A 23,541-nucleotide genomic window follows, 5' to 3' on the forward strand; every position below is an offset into this window, starting at 1 on the left:
AATGTTTGGTTTCTTAATGTTAAATTTACATCCAAGAAGGTGATTTGGGAGGAGGAAACCTCTTTCTTGGTCTCGCAGAGAAGAAATTCCTGTCAAAACAACCACTGAAACCTCTATTGTGGCTCAGATACATCGATGGTATCTTCCTCCTCTGGCCACATGGTACCGATTCCCTGAAAGCTTTCATTTCCGACCTCAATGCTTCGTCCTCTGTCTCCTTCAGTTCTACAGTTTACCGAACTACAACATGTATTTTATCTAAGGTCCATCACTACTCAACACAGTGACATATAATTAAACAAACACCAACTAAAAATTTGTCAAAATTTTACAAAAAAAACAAGTATTGTATTTTATTTTACTGCAATTGGCTCCGTTTAAATTGTTTCGCCAAAATTCGAAACGTTTTGTGTTTCCATAATTAAATAAAAGTTTTATTGTTTTCAGAAATTTGTCTCCAGAGTGAATTTTTACGATGGTTGTAATCTTGGTTGTTATTACGTGTTTAAAGTCTTTTATTGACAGCTCGGTGACTCCGATAACGCGATATATTTGCTCCCACTCCCAGCGACCCATCCGATATAAACGCGTGGTCTCACTTGCCACAAATATCTGATTGGATTCCCTGGTTTCACCAATACGGGCGTCAATATGGGAGGCAAAAGGCTGTGCGCCAATGAGAGAGTACGTTGATTAGGCTAGGCAGTCTCTTGGTTTACTGGGAGAGTTATATAAACGGGCAATTAATCTGCCTTTCTCACCTCTCTCGTAGATATCACCGAGAAGATAATCGTCTTCGTTAGTGTATACCTCATCAAATACTCCCGTGTTCGCGTTTTCTATCAAAGTAATTCTCGAGTTACATGCGGTTTCGCGGAGAAGCCGTTACTTCTCACGGTGTTTTAAGTGAGTATTGATAACCTGTTGTCTGCTATCATATCGGCCTTGCTCTTGAAATCTTGTTGATAGCTCAGTTCTGTAATTACTAATTTTGAAGCTTCTATGCCTTTTGCAAATGTCCTTCAACTCCCTCTGTTCATGGAGCTCATTTTTATCATGGGTCATAAATACTCAGCGTTAACGTTCGGTATTCAAGTCACGTTGGTGTTAAGTATTTTGGATCGTATGTCAAAATTAAAAGAAATGAATTTTGCCATAGTATTGGAATCACTCTCACTTAGTATTTCAGTGTTGACGATAAGTTATCCATTTTCATTTTAATATTTGGTAAATTTCTTTGTCAGGCTCATTCGTATTTCAAGTGTCGTAGTCTTGTTCACAACCCCAATGGGATAAAGATACTGGCTATATTTATATTTTCTTCTAATTCCTTTGTGTTTTTTAGCAGTTGAAATTTCATGTTAGCAACTTATAGTTATAATAAATTGATCCTTGTAATGTGAAAGGAATAATTATATTCATATTTTCATGTATATACTTGCACAAATATTTCATTTCAATTGATTACATATGAGTTTAGCGTCACATCAGAAATTTATCTTGAATTTTTAAAGTCCAAGATTATTAGTTATTTATATGGACGAAAAAATTAATGCAAAAAAATTTTAATTTCCTCTCTCTGATTGTCGCATAAAATCTTTTTCGTCAATGTTTAATTGTCCATCGCCTTTTTCGTTTCTTATTCGTTTAATTAAGGTTTATGTATTCTTTCGATACTCCAGTAATGGATGACTTGCAAGCTTTCCGAACGTATCTGAAATTTAGTAAAAGTTGGAATTATTTGTATTGTGTTATTAATGCTGTCATTTCTGTTTCACGGGTATTTCACAGAGTATTTAACACAGTTCAACTAACATAGGTCTAAGATTTGTATTCGTTTGCCCGCAGCATGACTAGTGATTAATAAGCATGACGGGATTTCCTCGCAGGGTTGTTCTCATTCGCTCTCGTCATAGGATCCTATTAAATAATAGGGCAAGCATGTGTTTCCACAAAAAATACAAATGGCGGCTATGAACTTTTTGCATTCTTCATTTTGAAATGTATTTAGTGTTTCTTTTACGAGTGAATAGTTTTGCACACATTTGCAAATTTCTAGCCATGCGTATTTCTTCGGTGGTATTAATCTTTCATTAAATTTTTATGAGCATTTAGCATATAGGACCTCACCACAGCTTGGTGGAAGCGTTGAAACAGGCCGTGACGAGAAGGCGTAGCGCTGCCTTCTAGAAGGTTACAAGTAGTCGAGGCATCATGATTTATATGATTGCATCAATTCGGGCAATAAATTTTTATAAATAGCCTTAGTTCTACTTCTTTCAGATGTACATGTTAGAAACTTAACATGCGAATAAGTTTGAAAAAACTGCTAATTGAGGTAATTATATATTTGGAGAGGCATGCACATGGTCCAGAAATGACGTAGAGATGGTCGCCCCTCAAAAAAGCAATAATTAGGAAAAACAATTAAAAAAAAGGAAAAATACGTATTCAGATGGAACCAAGTCTTACCATGAAACATGTTTATCATTATATAAAGATTAATTGCGCGTTATTTGAAAATAATGTCAAGATAGAAAGTAAATATACCTTAAATTTAGAATTAGAAAATATCCCTTGTAAAAATTAGTTATTTATTTGAATTTAATTACAAAATTCTTTTATTATTGCGGAAATGAAATTTGTGTAGTGTAGAATTAGTGTAAGGAGGTTGTCTTATATCTAAATAAACCACCTTGTTTAAATATAAAAATACAAGCACAATGTTGTGGCAGCTAAGAAAGCTTTTCTGTTTCACCCTAAACAAACTCTGATAATGGGTTTTTTACTCATATTGCACTCTAATAATATCAGTCAATCGCGAACAGATAAAATAAGAGACTATTCCGAAAGTGTATTCCTCACTATGCACCTTTATTTTTCCACTAATTTAAGGTCACAAAAAGTTCCTCGTCAAAACCGAGTTTTTTTCGCAGTCTTAAGCTCTCTGACCGAACCCCAATCTAATCTCCGGCATTTTCTGCGCCTCTCGCAACTCACAGACAAGTTCAACCCCTGAGAACCACGTGACTGCACCAACAAACCGATTGAACGCCATTCCTCTGCTACACGCCTTAGCACCAATAGACAAGCACCACGCCAAAGACTTTCTTACCGGAGGCGAAGTGGAGGAGATGGATTGCGTCGAAGCGATGATGGGCATCACGGCCGTCTTCAGAGCAGGCGATGGAGGGGCGTCCTCGGTTCGGGGAATGTATTCGAGGCTCCATTCTGAGAGTCCTCTGACGGCTTGCATCTTGGAGTTCATACGTAGAGAATCTGGGGTCTCCGTTCACTTCGACTGCGAGGCTGACAACATAGGATGGTTGAAGGAGGGAAACGTGATTGATCACGACGGGATGGAGAAACGTAGCGATAAATTTCACGCTTTTGCAGATTTCTCAGAGATGAGGGTGTACATTGGGGGAAGAGAGGAAAGTCTTCAAGACCCAGAATATTGTGTCGCTGGTCGTCTTGCAAGTGCCTTATTTGAGTTGGTGTTGTTCGTTGTCTTCAATAACGAAGGGCGGCCGTACGCGAATGAGACAGACCGTGATATATTCATGTCAGCACTTAATGAAGCAAGGGATAATATTAGGATGGGAGATGACATAACGTGGATCCTTTTGGCATTGGACAGGGCTTCGCCGAGGGCAATGGAGATCGATTTGGTATCCCAAATCCCTTTGATAATAATTTATTATGGATGTGATTCGGAGGTAACAACAAAATATCGCATGAGATTTCCCCTTCTCTTCGATTACGTCGAGAATCACGTGAGGGCGGTTCTCCAGTGGGCAGTTAATACTCGTTGATTCCTTTTCTAGTTCCCACTTCCATTCTGAATGTTCTCTGGTAACTAAATTCATTTGTTCATCTCAATTGTTACAATGTAAGAGTCTAAAACGAAATTTGCTTATGAATAATTTTTTAATTTTGAAAATGAAAATTTTCATTAATATAGAGATTTTTTGTTCTTCATTTCTATATCACAGAAAGCGTGTAATGATGCATATGCTATGGTGTTATCCCCCAAGTTGATCAATAAATATGAGTGAAATTGAGCACACACTCTTGTAATTTTTGCTACGATTAATAGCTAGTATTTTTTTATTTTTTCTATCAAACATAGATGGTCTCTTCACTTCCGTTTCAGCATGGCAAACAAGCGAAGCCGTACGCCATGCTAAGCGTCACGTAGTGGAAATCCTTCATGATGTCGGAAGACACATTACTTTTCCACATAGAATGATTCTTTATTATGCCCTAGGTTTCGTTAGAGCGTAACATCTTCAGGTAAATTGGAAATTGCTGATCACACGTATGTAGATATCTATCTACGTAATCGTCGCAAATCGTCGCAAGGGCGTGTGACGGGGGGTGTTAGATCACCACCCGTACAAGAGAACAAAACTGCATGCAAAATCAACACATTCATGCAAACCTAAACCCGCAGTGGCGCATACATTCATGCAAATATCCTTTCAAATTATGATAGCATATGTATTTACATGCGTAAATAAACCCATAAACACAGTAATCAACCCGAAGGTCGGTTTGGTAGGTGATGGTAGAGTTCACCCAGGACTAAACCCTATACGCGTGTGAAATTCACACATCAGGGAAGGGGGGGGGGCAGTTCCTTTCCCTGTGCCGGTTATGGTTTCCCAGGATGACCTGGTACCCGAAATTTTTTTTAAATGGTTATATGTATTTACATGCGTATAATCATGTAAATACATATACTATCAACTAGGAAGCAATTGCACCTTAGGATGCAGTCAAAAACTTATTCAATAACGTGAAAGCTAGAATTTGAAAAGTAAGAAGATGAAATTCCACTACCACATGGATATTCAGCCTACTACTGTCTCCTACCACGAGGACAGAGGTAACCCAACAGTTGCTATCCCATATGGTCTGTGGGAAGAAGGAGGAGTCTGCTAGTTCAGGAATCTATCCAGGACAGGAGGATTTACAGAACTCCTGAAACACATTTGAGGTTTAGATTTCCTAAAAAACTCTTCGCGGCAGCCATCTTAATGAGGTTCGATCATACAACTTTGGAGTTCGCGTGAAATTAGGTTAAGTAGTGTTTAAGAGAGGTGTCTCAATGCGACCTCTTTGAAACCGTCTTGGACCTACATTGCACCTCTTGGCCAGATCACAGAGTGAAGAGGTATCACAGAGAGAGAATCAAGAGGGGAGACGAGGAAGCGAGGGTCGAGAAGAAACCGAAAAGCAGGCACCGTGCCTTATTATAAGGAGATGAGGGTCGGCGAGTTCAAATGAAATCAATAGTTATTCATCAAAGATCAAGACAATTGATGTCGGCGAAAGAAAAAAATACATATGATAAAAATTCATTCTTCGCCACGGTGAAGAGATACATACATATTTTAATTTTCTCTTGAAAACTCCAGTGCCAAATATTAACGTATACAGAATGCGTTCCCAAAGTAATGCGATTGATTTTTTGCGACGCTCCTATTGGATTTAGTGAAAATATTCTTAATTGGAGTAACTGGAGGGGAAGCTTTGCCGCGAAACCGGTCTCAGTACTCACTAAGCTGTGGAAGCGGCAGGACGTCAGTTATTGCAAACCTCGGCGCGCCAACCATGTCACGAAAAAACCGCCATCGCCATCATCCAGCAAAACCGAAAACAATGTGGCTCGTGTTCGACAATAGTTGGACTCTGACCGTCGATTGAATATCAAGATGGTTGCCAATTAACTAAATTTGTAGTCTACTGCTGTTATTTATTAATCGAGAATTGGCAGTTTTTCACAAAACAAAATTTATCACGACTGGTTTCAATGTAACTACGTCATATTCAGTTAACATTCATCACTCAGAGTCAAGTATATATACTAGAAAGCAAGTAAGGGGATGGTAGTGGAAGGGAGTGGAAGAGCGAGGAGAGGCATGGGCGGTAGTGTGACTACGGGTGGGGAAGACCAAGTAACTAGTTGCAAAGAGCTTCAAAGTCCGAAGAGAACGTCGCAGCTGAATTGAGGGGGATTTTCCATCGGGTTTGTGTCCTTTGGTTCGGCGCATTACTCCTAGGGCCGTGGAGAAAATGGGTGAGGCAGGGGGTTCTCCCCGTGGTCGCTGCTACAAGGCAAATTCTAACAGACTGCGAGAAAATTAAAATCAAATTTCAATATTTCGATCCCAACTTAATTATGACGGTGAGGAACCTACATGGTACAACTGAGAAGTCGGATCGGCATCACGAAAGCAAAGACGGATAGGGTAAATTTTAAAAAGTGACGATGTAGTTTATGTGAGTACATCCAAACTGGAACTAAAAGAATGTCGCAGTACATGTACATAATACCCCGCAAGCCGCCGCAAGGGCGTGTGGCGGGGGGTGTTAAGTCACCACCCGTAAAATACCACATGCAAAAAAAACAACATGGAAAATTACACCCGCAGCAGCGCACACACTCATGCAAAAATCCCTTCATCCAACACTCATGCAAACACATACCGCAAAACAACTAAAAACTGCACCCCAGGATGCAGCACGAAAGCCATCCTACAGCACGCAAGCCAGGACACAACAAGCAAGAATGTGAAACATCACTACCACATGAAAATGCACCACAAAACACTCTACCCCCCAAAGGCTCTGTAAAAGAGGGTAAAACTAAAGTAAGAGTAAAACTAAAAGTATAATGCTCAAAGGCTTATTCTCCTTCAAATCAAAAACTATATGCGAATGTCTTGAGTACAAAATCCAAAGTCACTCTGGTCCCATTATATGGATATACAGAGTAAACGTCCAACAGTACATGCATTCTATGAAGATGGAAAGTGGCGAACTAATTATAGACGGCGTAAAAAAGGCAAATATTACAACTTTTTCCAGAGTGTCTACATTAAAGATACAAACGCACTGAACGACCTTCCACACCCACTCGTGGAATATATGATCCACATAACACTACCCAAGAAAGGAATAAAACATCAGCTGGGTAAAGTTAACAGTTTCAGGGTTAACTTTTTGGAATTCCTTCATAGGGGGGTAAAAAAAAAACAGAAACTTTGCACTTCCACACACTAGTAATGGTGATGATGGGCAGGATCGAAACCATGGTCGTAGGGCATTAAAACTGTGTGGAAGTGTAAAGTTTCTGTTATTTTTTACCCACATCAGCTGCGTAGTATCAAAGCCAACAAGGCACCAAGTCCGGAAGAAATTCGCGATAGAATATTGCAGGAATTAGGTGAAGATATGGCTCCAGTATAGGTAATGAATCGGTAATGAGAGGAATGTTGTGATTAATTTTGAAAGAGAACAAGTTGTGGAAATGGGACAAGGTTTTGGGATATAAGCCTTTGTTGGGTTTAAAAAACAAGATTATTTTCACCGTTTGCTCGACCGTTGGAAAATAACTGGAGGCATGACAATATTTAAAGAGGTCAAGAAGAAAGGTAATGACATGAAAGGGTTAAACTGCAATTATTGTAAGTCGTATGTTATCTGGGTCGTAGGAGGGTTTGAAAATAAATACTTTAACGTGGTCTTTCATTTCTTTGATCGTTGCAATTGCAGGTTCGGTAGTGGAATAGAACTAAAGAGATTTGAATAAATCTGCGACTGCATGTTCTGTGTCATACAGAACTATTGTGGTTGGTCCTGTTGGTCATTGTGGTGGTGTGGTCATACTGTGGTTCGTCCGGAAAATAAGTGTACTGATTTTTTCCCGCCGCTCCAGGCGCGCCCAGCACCGCTCTGACGGGCTGCGATTGGAGGGGGGTATGTTGGCAAGCGACGCTGAAAAAGGCAGTCGGCTCTGAGCTGTGGTGTAGTGAGGAGCTCTGTTAACGCGAACCTCCACGCTCGACCCACGTCACGGAACGCGATGCCGAAGTTTTTGTAGCAGCGTTATTCCATCAAATTTGCGGTAAAGCTTGGGAAATCGTCTACCGAAACTGTCGGTATGATTAACCAGGCTTACGGGGAGTCAGCCATGTCCAGAAACATGATCTTTCGGTGGCACAAGATGTTCGTGGAGGGCAGAGAAGAGGTCGACGACGAACCACGGCCTGGACGCCCATCAACGACACTCACCGACGAAAATGTGCGAAAAGTTCGCGATGTACTGAACTCTGATCGTCGTCTTAGTGTTCGGATGATAGCAGAGCAGTGTAATGTGCCAAAAACAATAGTGCACGAGATTATTAGGGAGCAATTACAGATGCGAAAAATGTGTGCAAAGTTGGTGCCGAAAGTGCTCAGTGATGATCAAAGACTCAATCGTTTGGAAATCGCGACACAACTTGCGGATCACTGCAAAAATGATCCACATTTTTTAGAGAACGTTGTTTCGGGTGACGAGACGTGGATCTTTGAGTACGACCCGGAGTCGAAGAGACAAAGTGCGGAGTGGCACACCCCATCATCAGCCCGTCAAAAGAAAGCTCGCATGAGCAAATCTCGGATCAAGGCGATGCTCATTGTCTTTTTTGACAAAAGGGGAGTCGTCCACTACGAATTTGTACCTGAACGACAAACTGAAAATGCTGCATTTTACGTCCAAGTGCTCGACAGGCTTCGAAAACGAGTCGCCCGCGTCCGGGCAGCGATCAAAAACATCTGGCGGCTGCATCACGACAATGCGCCGTCTCACACCGCGCTTGTCGTGTCGGACTTCTTGGCCAAGCACGGCGTGGCAACGCTGCCGCACCCGCCCTACAGCCCGGACTTGGCACCACCGGACTTCTTTCTGTTCCCGGAGATAAAGAGGAGTTTGAAAGGAACGCGATACGGGACTTTGGACGCCGTCAAAGAGGCCGTGACGACGTGTCTTCGAGAGGTTCCCGATGATGCCTTCGCGGGAGCGTTCCAGGAATGGGAGCGCCGCTGGAACAAGTGTATCGACTCACAAGGGTCCTATTTTGAGGAATATTAGCTTGAGATTATCACTGAGATTATCCGCCACGGCTAACAACATAATCACACGAAATTCGAAACTCACCATTGGCGGCTCAAATCGTCGTTCTGTGGGTGTTATGAAACGTTTTGGTTGATATAACCTGATAACTATGGGCATTTTACAAACATTCGCAGGGTAAATTAGAAAGGGATCCCAGACATGAGTTTCGTGCGCACTCGGACGGAGGGTCTATTTTTCCGGTCTCAGGGACACCAGGAATTTCCGCAACGAAATCTAAAATATCACTCTTTCCCGGCATGTAACCAATCTTCACCAAGTGATAATGTGAATCCATCCCATGTCAGCTTTCAATCACCTCCCGCCTATGATTCGCATCCGTCCGGACCACTCTTCATTTGCATATGTTGTAAGTACGCGTAACCATGTATAAGGCGCACTTCTTAACACAGCACGGCTTCAAAAAAGTTCCTCCGAAGGAAAAAACAGTACTGCTCAGGCTCTTTAAGCTGCTATTTGTGGAAGTGACTAAACGGACACCCCCTCACATTGAACAAAGCAGGAAGAAAGTCTTTCCCTCTTAGCAAGCACCTTGAGAATATAACGATCGGCATTTTACTGGCTGGATTTTTTAAGGAAAAGAGGTAGAATTTCCGTAATTATGTAAGTTTCCTGAGTCAGCCTGAAATGTCTTCCAGTGCACTTGCGACGCACGCCCTTGTATTGACTGCGAACAAGTTAAATTTAATTGTTTCTTAATGTTCTCGTGCCTGTAAATGTTCGCTCATTTTAGCGTCGTTGTTGTTCTCCATGTTCTCAATGCGAGGAGTCCTTTGAGTAATTCGTGTTTTATGTGGAAGGAAGAAATCCATGACACCAATCACTTAGAGAACAACGATGAATTATAAAAAGTGACTTGAAGCAAATAAGACCATAAGAAACCCTACATTTTGTGCTAGGATGTTCCTTTCCACTGTATTTATATCTATTTTAGTGGCCTGAGTGGTGCGAACGGAATTACAGGAGGTTCCTGTATACTCCATGAGAAGTGTTAAGCTATGAATGTCCCTTTTGTTCAGAAGGAGGAATATAACTGGAAGTACGATCCGAAAGAAGAAATTGAATTGGTTGAACGTTTCGATATCACTAGGGAGCATGCATTCATCCCGAGAACCCAAGGACGAGAGTGACTGTAGGTAGCATGCCTTCAAAAAATGTTCCTCTCTATTTGGTGCAGTTGTATTCCACAAACACCCTTCAACATATTCCAAAGAAACTGCGGGCGATGCCGCAACTGTAACTTTTAACCGAGTCATCGACAAAAGTGCATTTCAATGCAACAACTTCATAGAGTAAAAATCATTCGCCTTGACGGGATTCGAACCCGGATCCTTCAATGTCCGGTTGGGTACTCTAGCCAGTTAGTTCCCTTATAAGGGTACTCTCCGTCGAAAACATCATAGTATTATTTTGCGAAAAGAGACCTATACTCCCCTCTCAATCAATCAATGCATTACAGCGTTGACCCTGCATAATAATTGGACTCCGTTCAGTGTTTTAGTGGAAGGAGGCAAAAACTCTCTCGGTCGTAATTATGTATCCCTTAATTCTAACGACGCGAATTTTTCTCGAATGTCACTCACCCTCCCCTCCCCAAATAAAACTACTTTATTAGAGCCTATACATGATGTCTATTACACAAGCATTCAATTATGCCCTCGCGTAAATTGGTCTTCCATTTCAGTCCGCCTCTTTTACCTAATTTATTTCACGTCCTCATTTTCTTTTTTGGAAGTCGATCGGCTGCTTCCTCGTACTGTTTATGTCTTCTTTAGGCGGTACTTTATTTTTGAGTTGAAAACCAGGGATTGGCTATTTCTCGATTGTTAACCGAATGGAATTGGTGTTAAAACCTAATTCCCATAGTTAGTTGCTTTCCTTTTGCTACATTTTCCGTGAAATTTTTAAGAAAACTGATCCCGTCGTAATTGGGCGAACTTGCATTAACTTCTTTATTATATAAACATTTGTGTATCGAAATTCGGACTATGCTTACTTGCATTTATCGGGTTTTTTTGTTGCACCTACTTAGAATGCTTATTACGCGGTTCATTTATCGTAGCGACTCCATTTGTGTTTCTGCACGCACCATTGTCCGAAACCTGGAAGATTAACCCGCTCTGACGACATTGATGACGCTTTTAAACTAGGAGAAAAATTATCGCTGTTTAAGCAGGTGAGGGTTTCTTCCTAGGGACGCCATTTCATTATAATTTGATTTTCTTTAGAATTATAAAATTTACAAATATTATTTATCATATCCAGTTATCATTGATTGAAAAAGTTCCTTAATATCCTTTGAATGCCTAAAACCCATCGTCTTATATTTCCCAACATACATCGCCATAGGTACGTATTTGGAAAAGATAAACACTGTGTAATATACAATACATTGAGTAGGTTAAAAGGAGAATGATTTGGACTGTTTTAAAATATTAAAATAAATAATGAAGCAGGTTAGTATCAAACTAAATGAGATGCCACTGGATCAATCCTAGTTTGTGAATAATGGGCGCTATAGAAATTAGATAGTGAATGAGGAATTGCTGTTGCCATTCTTGGGATAGTTTTCATTTGCAAATGAATCAGCTCTGAAAAATTTAGTTATAACCCTCTGGAAAAGGGTTTAGTGGATTAATTACTCATGATTTTTCATAGTTTTACTCAGAAAATGCTTTAAAATTCTTTACCAGAGTACATAAGGATAATCAAATTCAGTTACTTGTAGTGTATCTAACCCCACCTATCAATCTAACATCCTCTTCTTGTACAGGGAGATGTTTCTTCAGTTTCCTTCACTCCATTCCGTTTCTCCACTCCTCTCTTCGTGGATGTGTACTTCAAATGATCCATGCACCTCAAATTTATATCTGTGTATTAAATAACCTATGCAATTATTTGAGATATCTTTGCAAGTTATATCTACATCTCCCTATCTCAAAAAAATCCTCTTCCCAATCATGTCAAGATTATCCACATAAAGAAATCACAGTTTGTCACATTTCAGTGAATCTGGTTAAACCTCGTATTTGTGGAAATGGAGATATGCCAAGTTACTTCATTGGAATGAAAACTTTTCAAAATGTGTTTTGAGTGAATATTTTCGCGGAATAAAAAAGGCAGTGATATAATTTTCAGCTGATTATTTGTATTCTGTAACACATTCTTATGATACCTAATGCAAAATCATTATGGTAGAAGCTATGGCTTTATTAACTGTATCTCTTCTCGATGCAGTTGTTCATCATCATCATATGTTTCTTTCCAAGGCATGCATATTGCCACTTATATGCATATGAATAATACCGCTAATATTTATCAGCTTTTTCCTACAAGGGTGCAGCTATTTATTTCTTCTCTATAGATGTCCGATCAAGTAGGAGTGTGACAGCAATCCTCTCTTAGGGCTCTACTCATTCCCATCCATTCTAAAAGCACTAAGATTCATTTCAATTGTAATTATAGTGATATCCATAAACGTTTCATAAATCATTCAAAAGAAGTTTCATGCTTCTATTGAATGTCTCCTAGACAATAGAATACCCATTGTTTATAATGCCATTAATTAAAAGAGCAGTTGCCACAAACATAATATATTTTTAAGTATTTATTTAAGAACCAGTGCCTAGAAAAGATGCTTGTGTAGCCTATAGATTTAAGTGCAACTTAACAACTTAGGGGCCAGAGCAGAAGGGAAGAAATGGAAGAGGAATTTAGCACAGGAGTAAACCATCCTTCCTTCCCATTGCAAATCTTCGGCATCTCTTGTCACATAAAGGGAATCAACTTCCTCTTTTCAAATCAGACGCCATAATAGAAGGCGCATTATTGCTGCAAGATCCCAAAATAAGTGCTCCCTCCCATCTACATTTAAATGTTTTTACCCCTCCACCCTTGCTCCTCTTCCCACTTTGATGAGTCCCCCCCACTTACCACTCTTCAGGTATTTATACAAAGTTGTCTTAGTTGAGGATTGGCTGATGACTAACTCCAGCTTTGAAACGTAGGTCCTGTTATAAATAAAGGGTGTTTGGAATTAGTTACTTACTTATTACATTTAAATTTAGTTGTAGGTGCCTGTAATCTATTCTCTAGGAGGTACATCTTGCAATTAAATTATTTATATTTTTAAATTCCTTTTTAATTTTATTATTTAATATTTTAAATAAATTTTATTAATTTTTCTCATGAAGTAACTGTTTTAAGAGTAGTTCATGGGGAATTGTAACATAAACCTCCATTCTATCTATTAATCTACACTATGTTAAGCAATAAAGATTTCAAAGCATATCGAAGGTATACCTTGAAAAGGTATACCTTTTCAAGGTATACCTTCGATAACACCTCGAAGGAGAAATAAGAACACAGACCACATCTTTAAAGGTTCACTTGGGGAATGCAGTTCTATTTAATCAGTTATTTTCATCACTGTAAATGTGTATATAAAAATACTTATTTTTTGGCTTAATAATATGTTAAAATATAACCTTTTACTTAGCTTTGTTTAGGATCTAAATTGGAATATTGGGAATTATCAACAGACGAAGGCGTGGTCTGTGATATGTAGATCTAAAAGAGATGCGAGTTGTGAATGCCCAATAGGACGTGATTGCAGACTGCTGCTTCATTAGATGCAAAGTAACCAATGGCACAGTGTGATGTAATTTGATCCTGATAATACCATTTCGAGGTTGATGTTACTAAGCTTGACCTTCTGTTTAGTTGAGCTCACTTTTACTTGTATTTTTTATGAGAAGATTTTAAAACACATGAGTAATTGAGGATGACATAATTAATTCCCAGTTTCAAAGCAGTAAATGTCACATTAATATATTCAAAAAATGTTTATGAGTGATATGTTTTTCAATCAAAGCAACCAATGAGCATGGCTGACGTTATTGATAATTATCTTTTAAATCAGTAAAGGGCATACCAGCCAAAGTAAGTTCCAGACGATAATGGTGAATGATCGGTAAGTGAATAAACTGAAAATATGTTAAGTTGAGAGCTAAGGAAAAATTGTTCTATGGTAATTGGTGCTACCTTTAATGGAGAATTATGAGCGCTACTTTGGAAGCAGAGTATGGCACAGTTCAAGTTTGGTGTGAGGAGTAACCTGTTATATTATCTGTTCTAATTCGGTCTCTTCTTGTGGCATTTTTGGCCTAGTCCTTTGACATTACATTCATTTGAGTCTATTGTCTTTTGATATAATCTGTTACCCTTTTTTTTTAGTACATCTTATTAACTTTACCTAAAAATTTTAAAAAATTCGTCTAGTATTTCAACTCTTTACTTGTGGTTATTTCATGTTGACTTTTTTGATAAGTCCTAATAAAATGGCGTCCACTGGAAGCATTTTTATCGTTAATTTGTTGTTTGTCCCAGGATTACTGGTGAGTGATGGTAAAGTGAGTCACCTGGTACAATTGTTTATATTAGTATATTCTAAATGATATGCCCAGAAATCATTATATAGTTGTGAGTCAATTCATCATTCTAAGTCTTGAATTATTGTAAGAAAAAAAACTTTGGCAATCACTTCAGGAAGTACCATTTAATGCCCATGGAACCCCAGAAATCTTGGTACATACCTTGATTCTTATATAATATATGTAACTGAGTGAGTGTTGACTGGGCACATTGATTTTTTAGTTTTCCAAATGCAGTTCGCATCGAAGCAATTATTCATCAAAATATAGCAATGATAATTCTTCTCAAATAGTCACTTTTTGCAAATCATCAATAATGAGCAATTATAAAAAAGTAGTGGAAAATTTGGACGATGGCATATTTAATGGACTTAGGTATCATGCCTTAAGCAGACGACTGTTGCTCTGAAAATCCACCGCTGAAAGATGGGGTCATATTATTCTTTACCCTGGACCATCAGGTTCAAACAGACATGAGTACAAGACTGCATAGTTAAGAAGACTACGATCAATTCAGTCCATCTCTTCCTAATCTTCACTTGAGCATTATCTAAATTTGTTAGAAATTATGCAGTTTTTGTAGTCTTCTGCAGTGGCTGCTGTTGAAGAAGAGGAAGGGTCAGTGATGGAAGATTTTGAAGATGATGAAGAGAACCCTGTCCATTGCCAAGCATGCCTGAAGAAGAGAACATACTTCTTAAACATGAGGCAGGTTCAAACATTATCTTGTCTATATCATGTCAGCATATGCCTTTGTCTGGAAGTTGTTGAAAATGAAAAAAATTGATGATACCAGTGTAGTTTTGCTCCAAGTCCATAGTATAACAAACAAAATATTATGTGGAACCATTTTGTAAGGCTTAAAGACTATGGATGTTCATATTCAACATTGAATTTTATTTTAATAGAATTATAACTGAGTAAGCTTTCGCCAAGGTACAAATTTGGATTTCATGTAATGATTTTTTAAAACAATTTTTTCTTTATCTCTTGGAAAATGCAGCCCTGGAGTGCTGTAGACTGAGGAAGAACTCATGTTTATTTTTCCTTGTTTTGTCTCCAAAAATATCTACTGCTCCACCTTGTAAGGGAATTAGTTTTATGGAAGCCAGGAATTGCTTTACTTTAAGCCGTACTGAATGTTCCATAGTCATTATACACCACTGATCTATAAAATATTATATAGCACTCAAGATTTCCTTCATTCTTCTTTGATCTAGTTAACATCTAAAAGCACCCTAATTAATGACATTCATGATGTATCACATTGTATATTTTAAATATATTAAGTTTCTTATAATTCATTACCCTTTCAACAAATGCTTGGCATTTGTTAGTTATTATGATCCTGTATCTCGTGCAGAGATGATAGATTCAGCGAGTGTAGGAAACATTGAGAGTGGAATCATTAGAAGTCTGCAATAGAAGAAACATTGTTCATTTAGCAGAGGATGGTGGGGGCTGGAACGGGGCGAATTGATGGTGGCATTAATAGTGGACAGAAAGTTAGCGGAACCGAATGGGGGTGTGGTGTAGTGCAAATGAGGAATTATCTCTGTAGCAGCAGCACATTTTGGTTCTAAAATACCTTCGGAAAACTATCTTTTGGTGGGGAAATAGACCAGATTATCTTTGATGTGCATATCTTTCAGGGATAGATATGGATGCTTAATTTGTCTTCTTTCGTTCTTAAAGCTCAGGGTTGGAGGGTGTAGACCAAATGGTCTTGTTATTTCCCAGAATCATTTTTTTCTCAAGATTCAACAGAAGATGTAGACTCCAGTGAATAATGTAGTAGGGGTAGATGGGGGGAAGAACCTGAGTTTTCACTTCCCTCATTGTAATAGCTTGTTTATCATTAAAAAGGCTTTTCTATAATAAAGAATGGTAATAAAAGTAATGGAATGGAATTAATAAATGTTATAACTATTGCAACACAACACAAAGTCCTAGAAATACACAAGCTTTTTATTTTCAAATGAAATAGTAAGCCAACATTTAGAAACGGGACTGAATGTAAATTCAAAAGAATGTAACTCATTGGTCAATAGAAATAAGCAAGAAACTAGGTTTCAATTTTGTCAGTAACTCTGTGTAAATTCTATTGGCTTACTGGGGTAAGCTCCTACTTCATGTCTAATCCCGAAAATATTTCAATTGTGACATAGAACAAGAGCAAGGTAGGATATTGAATTGTTTAATTTTAGCCCATAAGCATTATACTAAATGCATAGCCACATAATAACTTTATCCTTACAATCTTATCTTTCTTTGGAGAGCTCATAGCTAGCTAATTGTTTTCATACTTTTTTTGTCCCAATTACCATTATTAGGGGAACAATATTCTCATCTGGTAGCAAAATTATTCATGGGACAATTCCTCATTTCGTTTCAGTAAGTATTAATATCAGGACAATTTGAACAAACTGCCATAGATGAATGTCAATAACTTATCAAAGTCATTCACTAATGAGTAATTAATTGCAGCAATGTTAGAGCAAAAATCATTAGCCTTGAAAAGGATTCAAGGCAGAATAAAAAATTATTTCAAGAACTTAAATCTTTGTATGAATCCCAGTCAAGTCGTTTTGTTTTTACACCTTGAACTCATTGCATTTAATCTGGACAATTGTTAAAAATGGCGGTGTAGAGGACTTGGCAGAATAATTCTGATGATTTATTCTGTACCTCGCATCCTTTTAGGGGAAGAGACGAAGGGGTTCCAAAAATTCCCCGCATCTCTATACTTTGAATATTTCTTTGAGATATTGTTTTGATGGATTTGGTGGTGTTGTGTGACATTCAGAATGTTAAACATGCATACATTTTCATCTCAAAATAGAAGTGAATCTTATTTAATATTAAATATTGCTTTAAAAATTACATTCATTATTCTGTATAAAGAATTCCCTGTGGTTCTAAAGCATAGCAAAGTATTACGATGTGGTTTTTGCAAAAAATGCGCAAACTGCTGGAATCTGGCAGCAATGATGCAGGCTTTAGCCCCACCTGCTAGAGTTAATAGTTACCTGAGACCCAAAAATGAATGCTTTTGCTGATCAGCAAGCTTTGTATATGGTGCCAGTTATGTTAGTTTCTGTTGTCCTTTTTTTTAATGTTTGTCAAGAATGGAAATTGGAAAAATTACTGAGGAACAAATGAAGATCCAAATGTTTGGTGAAGTAAGGTTACAGTTTTTACTAAATAGTAAATTTTAGTAAAGTACTGAAATGTTGATAACATTTTAGAGTGAAAATTCTCCAAAGAAAAATGTTGTTTTCAATTGAATTAAGCATTTTAAAAAAGGCCAACAGGACGCCATGAATGATGCAATGCTGGGATCAACAGTGTACACTTTTTTAACCAAACATGATGGATGGATCCTTCACCATGACAATGCACCTGCATATTCAGGATTGATTTTTCACCATCCTTGATCATCCTCCTTATTTGCAAGATCTTGACCCCTGGAATATTTTCCTATTCCAGAAATTTAGAAATGTAATGAGGGGACATCACTGGGAAGAGGTGGACACAATATAGCAAGAAACGACAAGGAAACTAAAAAGCCAAACAGCCTAGGACTTCCAAGGGTTCTTTACACAGTGGAAAAGATGATGGAATAAGAGCATAGCAGTGAATGGAGAGTACATTGAAGGGGATAAATTCGATAAAGACTTAATTAAACAAAAACGTTCTTGTGGCCTCAGTTTGCATATTTATTGGAGAGAGTATATGTAATAGCCCGTTAGAACAGGCTCAATTAAGGAATTTGGATTTCAGGTTATCAGATGAATCTCATGGGGGGACTGGAAGTTAGCGTCTTTTTTATGTGTCATTTTATTATCAGTTATTTTGTAAAATTTGTAAGATTTGATATTTATGGACTTAACATTGTGGAAATCCAGTATCAGTGAAGTAAACATATATAATGTATCTTTCAACTCAATTTTATTTGATACAGCTACTTTCAAGGCATTGACGTCATTCTCAAGTTCAGAGCATACATATATAGTTCGGTTTTATATATTTTTATTATTATATGGTAATCTACCGGTTAAGGTAAGTGTTTGGATGGACAAAGCTACTAAATAAAACATTTTGTGAATCCTAACAAAACAAAAAATCCAGCATCCTCCTCTATATCAGGTCTCTCTTTATCTCTGAGTACTTTCTTCCTCCCTTCATCCCATCCAACATCCCTATCCTGTTCCTTCTCTTTCCTCGTTTGCCTAACATTCACCCCTCTATTACAGTCTTCAGCATCTCACTGCCAATCAATCCCCCTTCCACCACTTTAACCTGCCTCCATAGGATTTCTCCCAACAAACCCCTCTCTTCGCCCACAATAACAAGTACCTCCTCATTTGTTTTCTTCTCGGTCCATTTCACCTTCTTCATTCTTCGCCACACCCTTATTTCAAAAGCCTCCAGTCTACATCGATCCTCCTGCTTCAATGACCACGTTTCCTCGCCATGCATAGCTACACTCTATATCAAAGTTTTTACGAGCCTTTTCTTAATTCTTACTCCACGTCCCTCTCATCAACTCCCTCCTCCTTGTGAAAGCCTCTATGCCTAGCGCAATTCTTCTCCTCACGTCCCTACCACTTTGACCGTGTTGATCCAAAACAGAGATACGTAAACTGTTCTACCCGCCCCAATTTTTTCCCTCCTATTTTAATGTTTAGATTAGCCTTTTTCTTTCAAAAAATCGCAAAACCTTTGTTATATTAATATTGATTCTCATCCCATACCTGTAGCACTGAATTTCCAATTCACTCAGCAATGCTTGCAACCCCTTGGCTGACTAACAACCTAAAGCTTGGTCATCAGCGGACCTAACCGATTTTACGAATTCCCCGCACACTTTCATTCCTACCTCCAGTTCTTCCCATGCCTCTTTAATCATTTCCTCTGCATACAGGTTGAACAGCAACGGTGATAATGGGTAACCCTGCCTTACACCTCTTCCTAGGTCCCGAGGGTCCTGGGTTCGATTCCCGGGCAAGGCACTCTGAGCACCTGCAGCTTCAACCTAGCTAAAGTGATTTTTCGGATAGGAGGTCTTCCTGGGAAACCATAGCTGGCACAGGGAAAGGGAATGGCCGCCCTACCCTGTTGTGTGAATTATCACACTCCAAATAGGGCTTAGTACTGGGTGATCTCTACCATCACCTACTAAACCGACCTTCGGGTTGATTACATTGTTTATGGTTATATATATATATATATATATATATATACCTTACCCTCCCCTCTCTCTGCCGCTTCCCCCCTCAACCTCCCATACCAAATTAAAACAATTCCAGCCACCCCTGTACACCCTATGTATGCATACATATATATATATATATATATATATATATATATATATATATATATATATATATATATATATATATATAAGGTGTACAGGGGTGGCTGGAATTGTTTTAACTTGGTATGGGTGCTAGAGGGAGACAGCGGCAGAGAGAGGTAAGGGTAAGGTCGGAGGATAATGGAGGTGGACAGGAAGGATAACGGTTGGGGGTCACGAGGCATTTTCTTATAAGAGAGGGAGGGTGTCGTCTCTGAGAAATATCATTGCAAAACAATGTCATTAAGGATATGCCCTTTTTCTACTTATATTCTTATCTCCAGATCTTCCAAATACCCCTTTTAATCCCTTTCCCTACAACACGGTCTACAGCGTTGAAACAGGCCGTGACGAAGAGGCATAGCAGCATTCCGGGCGCTGCCTTCTAGAAGGTTACAAGTAGTCGAGGCATCATGATTTATATGATTGCATCAATTCGGGCAATAAATTTTTATAAATAGCCTTAGTTCTACTTCTTTCAGATGTACATGTTAGAAACTTAACATGCGAATAAGTTTGAAAAAACTGCTAATTGAGGTAATTATATATTTGGAGAGGCATGCACATGGTCCAGAAATGACGTAGAGATGGTCGCCCCTCAAAAAAGCAATAATTAGGAAAAACAATTAAAAAAAAGGAAAAATACGTATTCAGATGGAACCAAGTCTTACCATGAAACATGTTTATCATTATATAAAGATTAATTGCGCGTTATTTGAAAATAATGTAAAGATAGAAAGTAAATATACCTTAAATTTAGAATTAGAAAATATCCCTAGTAAAAATTAGTTATTTATTTGAATTTAATTACAAAATTCTTTTATTTTTGCGGAAATGAAATTTGTGTAGTGTAGAATTAGTGTAAGGAGGTTGTCTTATATCTAAATAAACCACCTTGTTTAAATATAAAAATACAAGCACAATGTTGTGGCAGCTAAGAAAGCTTTTCTGTTTCACCCTAAACAAACTCTGATAATGGGTTTTTTACTCATATTGCACTCTAATAATATCAGTCAATCGCGAACAGATAAAATAAGAGACTATTCCGAAAGTGTATTCCTCACTATGCACCTTTATTTTTCCACTAATTTAAGGTCACAAAAAGTTCCTCGTCAAAACTGAGTTTTTTTCGCAGTCTTAAGCTCTCTGACCGAACCCCAATCTAATCTCCGGCATTTTCTGCGCCTCTCGCAACTCACAGACAAGTTCAACCCCTGAGAACCACGTGACTGCACCAACAACCGATTGAACGCCATTCCTCTGCCACACGCCTTAGCACCAATAGACAAGCACCACGCCAAAGACTTTCTTACCGGAGGCGAAGTGGAGGAGATGGATTGCGTCGAAGCGATGATGGGCATCACGGCCGTCTTCAGAGCAGGCGATGGAGGGGCGTCCTCGGTTCGGGGAATGTATTCGAGGCTCCATTCTGAGAGTCCTCTGATGGCTTGCATCTTGGAGTTCATACGTAGAGAATCTGGGGTCTCCGTTCACTTCGACTGCGAGGCTGACAACATAGGATGGTTGAAGGAGGGAAACGTGATTGATCACGACGGAATGGAGAAACGTGGCGATGTATTTCACGCTTTTGCAGATTTCTCAGAGATGAGGGTGTACATTGGGGGATAGAGGAAAGTCATCAAGACCGTGTCGCTGGTCGTCTTGCAAGTGCCTTGTTTGAGTTGGCGTTGTTCGTTGTCTTCAATAACGAAGGGCGGCCGTACGCAAATGGGACAGACCGTGATATATTCATGTCAGCACTTAATGAAGCAAGGGATAATATTAAGATGGGAGATGACATAACGTGGATCCTTTTGGCGTTGGATTAGGCTTTGCTGAGGGTAATTGATATCGATTTGGTATCCCAAATCCCTTTGATAATAATTTATTATGGATGTGATTCTGAGGTAACAACTAAATATTGCATGAGATTTCCCCTTCTCTTCGATTGCGTCGAGAATCACGTGAGGGCGGTTCTCCATTAGGCAGTTAATACTCGTTGATTCCTTTTCTAGTTCCCGCTTCCATTCTGAATGTTCTCTGGTTGCTGAATTCATTTCCTCTTCTCAATTGTTACAATAAAAGAGTCTTAAATTTCCATATGAATATTATTTAAATTTTGAAAATTAAAATTTTTAGAAATGTAGAAATATTTTTTTTCATTTCAATATTTTGTCAGAAAGCGTGTATTTATTCATATGCTATGGTGTTATACCCCAAGTTGATCAATAAATATGAGTGAAATTGAGCACACTCTCTTGTAATTTTTGCTACGATTAATAACTAGTAATTTTTTATTTCTTCTATCAAACATACATGGTCTCTTCACATTATTTTAAGCATGGCAAACAGGCGAAGCCGTACGCCATGTTAAACATCACGTGGTGGAAATCCTTCATGATGTCGGAAGATACATTACTTTTTCACATAGAAATTTTCTTTATTATGACCTAGGTTTCGTTAAAGCGTAACATCTTCAGGTAAATTGGTAATTGTTGATCACACGTATCTAAATATACATCTACATACTGCACCGGAAACCATGGCAAGGGCGTGTAGTGGGGGGTTGTCAGGTCACCATTCATAAAGGATAACAAAACCGCATTCAAAATCAACACATTCATGCAAACTTAAATCCGCAGTGGCGTATACATTCATGCAAAAATCCTTTCATATTCTGATAGTACATGTATTTACATGCGTATAAGCATGTAAATACATATACTATCAACTAGGAAACAATTGCACCTTAGGATGCAGTCAAAAACTTAGCAAATAACGTGAAAGCTAGAATTTGAAAAGTATAAAGATGAAATTCGTCTACCACATGGATATTCAGCAGATGATGTGGCCATTCCTTCGATAGTTTTCATGTTGAATGAATCACCTCAGAAGTGAAGTTGAAGAAATCACCTTTTGGAAGTGAATGATATTCATGGATTAAATATTACTTTACTTAGATTTATTAAGATCTTGCTTTTTAATCCTTTTCCAGGCTGCTTAAGGATACTCACTTGCAGTTACTTGTAGTGTTTCTAACCCCTCCTAAACTGCTTCCGCGGCAGAGAGATGTTTCTCCAGGTCCAGTCTCTGCTCTTCTTTCCCTCTCTTCATGGATGTGCACTTTAAATAAAAAATACCTTAAAGTTATACCTGACTATACAGTAACAATAACCAACACAACTTTCTTTCCCCTGCAATGATATCTCCCCATCTCATAACGTTTTTGATCTTCCCCATCATATCTTGGTTAGACCTTCTACAGTCAAAAAAACAATGTTCGCCTTATTTCAAGCAAAAAAGCAACCCATTGTACTTAGTAATGGGTGAGGTCAAGCCTACTCTCGCCTGTTAAAGTACTTGGTGCCTGATGCAATTATTCCCTTTTTGACAATTCATTTATTTTTATGCTCTTTAACCTCACAGAGACATATCTGTCTCCATTCAAGAAAATGTGTATGTGTGCGAATGTAGCAGCAAAAGTATGAAGTAAATGTGTTTGTGCAGGAGCAAATGCATTAGTTGGATGAATTGGGATATGAATATTTTAAGCATTTTACGTAGCTTTATTTATTATTGCAGGTATTCTGCGCTTGATTTAGCTGGGCACTGTACAATTCCTACTGGTCGTATGTTCAACTTTTGCTGGTTTCAAAGGGGAAATTGGGCCAACATAAGAAAAAATTGAAGTTGGTAAGCAGAAATGCATGCCCCTGCGTGGTTTAATTCTAATCAGTCCTTGCCAAAACCTGTTCCAGTGAATTTCTGGGAAAGAAAAGGTCATC

This window comes from Hetaerina americana, unplaced genomic scaffold (assembly GCF_022747635.1).
Source record: "Hetaerina americana unplaced genomic scaffold, ioHetAmer1.1.p SCAF_11, whole genome shotgun sequence".
Lineage (NCBI taxonomy): Eukaryota > Metazoa > Arthropoda > Insecta > Odonata > Calopterygidae > Hetaerina > Hetaerina americana.